The sequence below is a fragment of the Lampetra planeri genome, chromosome 18, assembly GCF_965212315.1.
Source record: "Lampetra planeri chromosome 18, kcLamPlan1.2.h2, whole genome shotgun sequence".
Classification (NCBI taxonomy): domain Eukaryota; kingdom Metazoa; phylum Chordata; class Hyperoartia; order Petromyzontiformes; family Petromyzontidae; genus Lampetra; species Lampetra planeri.
The window spans coordinates 13542178-13548177 of NC_136124.1; positions in this window are offsets into that span (position 1 = coordinate 13542178).

Sequence of the window (6000 nt, forward strand, 5' to 3'; positions counted from 1 at the left end):
TTTGGACTACGCCCATTTAAAACCCTTATAAACAGTTTGCCTTGGAAGCTCACCCCCCTTTTCCTGAAGACGACCGCTTGTGTTGCGATCGAAATGTCGTAGTTTTTTGTTATTTTCAAAGACAATGTTTCGCATGTCCATTTTTTTTTATGTTTCGCAAAAGTTGAGAAAATTTAAACATCAATAACTTGTATTTAATTGTCGCTCAGTTGTATTTACAAGAGAAAAACATATCTGCACTGCTGAATTCTGTTACTGCGTAAGTGTAAATAAAGTAGCATCATGACTGGAGTGTATCGCGTGTACGTCGCCCTGCGAATGTGGAGTTGAATTGACAGCTGAACTTTCGCAGCTGAGATGGTTTATAATTCATTTTTAGGTTAGGCTCATTAATAATCTGGCCAAATCTGTGTTGTAATACCCTCCACACCTGACATAGTAAAACTATAATACATTCCAGGAAGTCTGGCTGAATAATGAAGTAATTCAGAAGGACTGACTCAGGGTTGTGTTCTGATTTCCTGCATCTTGTTTTGAGGATGCTTGGCATAGTTTTGAATGAAATGAATCAAATTGCTCAATTTTATCGTGAGAATAGTTTTTTAACTCACCGGTGAGCTAAAACGATACGAATGTGTAGGGTAAATGCTTGTATGCTTGACAATTTAACTTGTGTGGCAGTGTCGGGTGGTGAAGGGTCTTACATCATAGACTTGGCCATATTATGTGGCCGTACCAAAATACTTAAATTCATGTTCGTTGACCACATCTATGTTTAATATACAATGTAGTCCACAGTTTGGCCCCAATACCTTCAAAAGTACAGCGAAGATTACATTACTCATGAATATACACAGCCCTTTGTCAATCCACTGCTGGATGATGTCATCACCATGCCATGTGGGTTGTGGGGGACTTTGACCATACCTCACCATGCACTGTACTTTGACTATTTGGGTCTTTCGGTAAAGTCACGTAGATAGGTTCGGAGAAAATTACAAAAAATAACAAAACTACGACGTTTCGATTGCAACACAAGCGTTCGTCATCTTCCTGATGACGAACGCTTGTGTTTCGTCATTTTTATGATGACGAACACTTGTGTTGTGATCGAAACATTGTATTTTTTTCTTATTTTCTTTGAACCTATCTACGTGGCTTTACCAAAAGACCCAAATAATATGAATTCCTGCAGTCACGAAAGCTTTAAGTCAAGATTTGTACTCTGACTCTTTAACAACCTGTTGTGCATGGTGGTCACTCATCCAAGCATTATCCATGTTGAAGCCCACTTGGCATCCAAGATGTGGCATCCCGCGTGGTTTGGTCATTGTGCAATAACATTTTAATTGTAACGTTAATTAATTTTACTTGCAAATACAGCTTGAGTTTGTATAAGTACATTAACATAAACTCTAAACCAGGTTAAACTCATTGAGCATAAATTTCGATTTAAAGCTTTCGTGACTGCAGGGATTCATCTTCTTGGTTCTTTCGGTAAAGTCACGTAGACTTTACCGAAAGAACCAAGAAGATCATTGAGCATAAGTCAATATTCTTAATCATGGCTCGAGATCAGGCTTGGCTCTGGCTCCAGTGGGCATGGCTCAAACCCACGCTTACTTGAGCCGAAGCCAAGTACCTCGCTTCCAGAAATCACTTTTGTAAAGGGGCACAATCTTAATGACGTGAATTTCAGCATCTAAACTTTTAAATGGTGTGGACCAATTCTAGATTTGAAACTTTCGTGACTGCAAGGATTTATACTCTTTGTTTTTTTTTTCGGTAAAGTCACGTAGGCAAAAAAAAAAAGAAAAAACGAAATTAAATCACGACGTTTCGGAGGCAACACAAGCTTCTGTCTTCAGGTGGAACCGTTACAGCCAAAATCACCGTAGTAAGTGAAGAGAGCTAATAGAGAGACGCCACTATATAGGTTAAGAGGGGGGGGGGGGGGGCTAGGCTGAGTTAAGCCGATTGATAACATCTAATAATTATGCAGGAGAGGCGGGGGGGTTATTGGGGTGCCGTGAACAAAGGGGCGGAAGTTGAATTGATTGATAGGAACGGTAAGTTAAGCTGATCACTATTAAAACACTGTACGTCAAATTTATGATTGATGGTAGTGTATAAAGCTGGGAGTAAAAAGAATGGAAATATGGATATGACTAACACGATAAAGCAGCTAAAGTTTAACTTGGTTAATTACATCCTTCCAATGATTGCTCAATTTGAATCCATCCTCTCGGTTGAAGTTATGTCTATGTTTGTATATCTGGATGGCTTCATGGACAAATCTTTGGTAGTATCCAGGAGGCTTGCAGAGTACCTTGGTATCGGAGAACACAATATCATGAGAACCAGCAGCATTATAACTGGTCAGTTACGGCCGAAGAATTCGTCCTGCCGTGCTTCAAATCTGACTTGTGCTCGCGAATGCGGTCAGAAACATGTCGTTTCGTTTCCCCGATATAACAATCACCACAGGTGCAACTCAGTTTGTAGACACCAGGGTACTGTTCATCAGGAATGACATCCTTTACGGATGGGATCAGATCACGGATCTTGTGTGCTGTACTGAATCGCATATCCGACCCATCAGTTCGCATATCCGACCCCCCACTTCGCATATCCGACTCCCCAGTTCGCATATCCGACCCATCAGGTCGCATATCCGACCCATCAGTTCGCATATCCGACCCACCGGTTTGCATATCCGACCCATCGGTTCGCATATCCGACCCATCAGTTCGCATATCCGATCCCCCAGTTCGCATATCCGACCCCCCAGTTCACATATCCGACCCCTCAGTTTGGATATTGACGTTTTATCACCACGTGCAAATTGTAGTCAGGTCCTGCAATTTTTATATCACGGCTCTACGACACATTCGACCACATAGCCAACACGGTGGCGTGTAGCGTAGTATCGACAAGGCTCGATAAACAGGACCCTGCGGGGTGGGCTGGTAGGAACGAATAACCAAAGAATATAAACATAATGTATTATTACACTTGCTTAGCCAGGAAAGCCCCACTGAGTCTAAAGGTTTTTGTAGGGTCCTGCCAAGTGTTTGCAGTAGGGGGCGATGTTGCTACACCTAATCGGACGATACGAAGGGAGAGTTTGAGGCCTAGTTCTAGGCTTTAGGCCTAGCTGTAGGCTTTAGGCCGCTGTGAGTTAATTTTTAATTTAAATGTTTTAATTATGTAAAAGCTTTAAATGTAAAGGTTTCTATTTAAAAACATCAGGGAATGTAACATTGTTAAACATTAACTCCCTTTCACACACGCGGGGGTACGATACGAAGGGAGAGTTTGAGGCCTAGTTCTAGGCTTTAGGCCTAGCTGTAGGCTTTAGGCTGCTGTGAGTTCATTTTTAATTTAAATGTTTTTATTATTTATGTAAAAGCTTTAAATTTAAATGTTTCTATTTCAAAACATCAGGGAATGTAACATTGTTAAACATTAACTCCCTTGCACACACGCGGGGGTACGATACGAAGGGAGAGTTTGAGGCCTAGTTCTAGGCTTTAGGCCTAGCTGTAGGCTTTAGGCCGCTGTGAGTTAAATTTTAATTTAAAAGTTTAAATTAAAAGCTATCTCAGGGAATTATAAGGGAATGTTACACTTGTTTAGCCAGGAAAGCCTCACTGAGTCTAAAGGTTTTTGTAGGGTCATGCCAAGTGTTTGCAGTAGGGGGCGATGTTGCTACACCTAATCGGACATCGGACGGACGGACGATATAATCTATTGTAGGCTGGTTCACTTCGTTCCTACCAGTATGACTGCAACCTCACTACGTCTGGCACAAACACATGACCAAGCTGCAGCGTGTACAACATTGTCTGTCACGTGTCGTGACGGGTGCTGCGAGACCCGACCGAGTCTGCCCCGTGCTCCGAGCTGCATTGGCTTCCGGTTGCTGAACAAATCCGTGAATCAGGTCGCACTCATGACACAAAGTGCTTGCCATAAATGAACCACGATACCTCGCTGATCTCGTCAAAGAGTATACATCATCACCACGGGAACTCCGCTCATGCTCGCAGCGGCTTCTGGCTGGCCATCGAACAAAGACGGTTACTATATCGCGTGCTTTCAGTAAAGTCACGGAAGTATAAAATAAAATAAAAGAACTCACGACGTTTCGATTGCAACACGCGCAATGATTGCGCGTGCTTTCAGATGTGCTTCTGTGGTTGTCTGGAACGCTCTTCCGATATTAGTAAGCGACTGGAGGCTATGCACTTTTAAATCTAGACTGAAAACTAACTTCTTTAGAACTGATCTTTATTTTTAGTTTGTTGTCTTTCGCTCGCACCTTCGATTAGTACGGATGGCTACGTACGGTGCGAAAGAAGTTCAACACGCTTGAGATACAACACCAGATCAGCGTTTCCCATGCCATCTCCCAATATGACTCCATTTTATTAACCACAGATACTTGTGGTGAAAATACAAACAAAAAACATGCTCTGACAGTATATGCATTGTAACTGATTGGTCCACACCAGAGGCAGCTTTCTTGAGAGCCTAGTCTCAAACAGTGTTAGACCAGAGGACGCCAATCGATTGATCTATGTTTTATTGTTCTATTTCAATTAAAACATTTTAATAAATACATGTTGGAAGAAATTCATATTTTAAGTTCTCATCCTTGGTTTGAGCAGTTCATATTTTGATGGTATCATATGGTAATGCTCCATCACGTGTTTTAAATCTATTACACAGTGAATATTGAACTGAACCTTGACTTTAAAAAATGTAATCGCAAATCAAATCGCAATGATAGAAAAATCGCAATTAGATATTTTCCCCAAATCGTTCAGCTTTAATACATGCTCGCAATGGGTGCCGCTGGGTTTTGAAGGCGGGCATTGCGAGTTTCGGGCATTCTTTCTTCACATTCGACTGGAATTCTGGAAGCGGAGCTCGGGAACGTGTTTAGTGCAAAAGCCAGTCACGTGGAATGCCAATGAACTGTTCGATTTCAGCTGCAGACAGATCCATCGTTTGAGACAGGCGCTGACATTGGTTTTGTACCCCAATCACACGCGGTCACATCCAGATCAGAGAAAAATGTGGTGGAGCCTGCTTCCAGGCAGCTGGTCAGTCGTCATCATCTGAGCAGGGCACTGGTTCAATTTCATTGTCAGACAAAAAAAACGTTGATAGTTGAGTGACGTAACCATAACTCAGCTTGGGACAGATTCATTGTCCAGATATAAATATTTCTCGTGAATCTTGCGAAATTCGTTCACTCGTTTGAATGTTTGTGTTGTGTTCCTTGCATGCTCGCATTCAATTCAATTTAGTTTCCACAATACCGCCATGACCCCGGTTTACGCCCAGGATGCGTTCCTGAAAACCAGAACGTCAATCGAAAACACCGAAATCGGATCAAAGGGTTTGATGGCGGATCGTAACCTGGCACAGAAGACGCTCAGTAACCCATTGGGCATCTGTACTGTACAACAATCTGTGTTAAGAGTGTTTATTATTGATATATTATCATATATCACCTCGTCTGTTCTACTATGTATATTATTAGTTGTTGTTTATCATTACAAATTTTTTTACACTTGTACATATAAAAAAATGTCATCGTAAATACATTACGTGAAAAAAAACATTCAATAGCGTACACATAAAAGAGACAAAAGCCAGCCAGGGAGGCGGCGTCTGAATGTTCGCTGTGGAACTGAAACAATTTTGGGCCTCACGGTGAAGTTGGTAAAGCGTGGGGACATTATGGCGAGGCGCACAGCACATGAGGTGGGATTGAGTATGAATAAGTCGAGTACGTTAGAGCGAAAGGGCTTCAAGGGAGAGGCCGTAGATCTGTATGTCAGCGACACAAGGGGCCGTCCATAAATGACGTCACGCACCTAGGGGGGGAGGGGGGGTCAGACATTTGTGACGATGTGTGACGAGGGGGGGGAGGGGGATGGGGGTTTGAGAAATGTGACGTCACATCAAAATGCTCAACTTTAAATA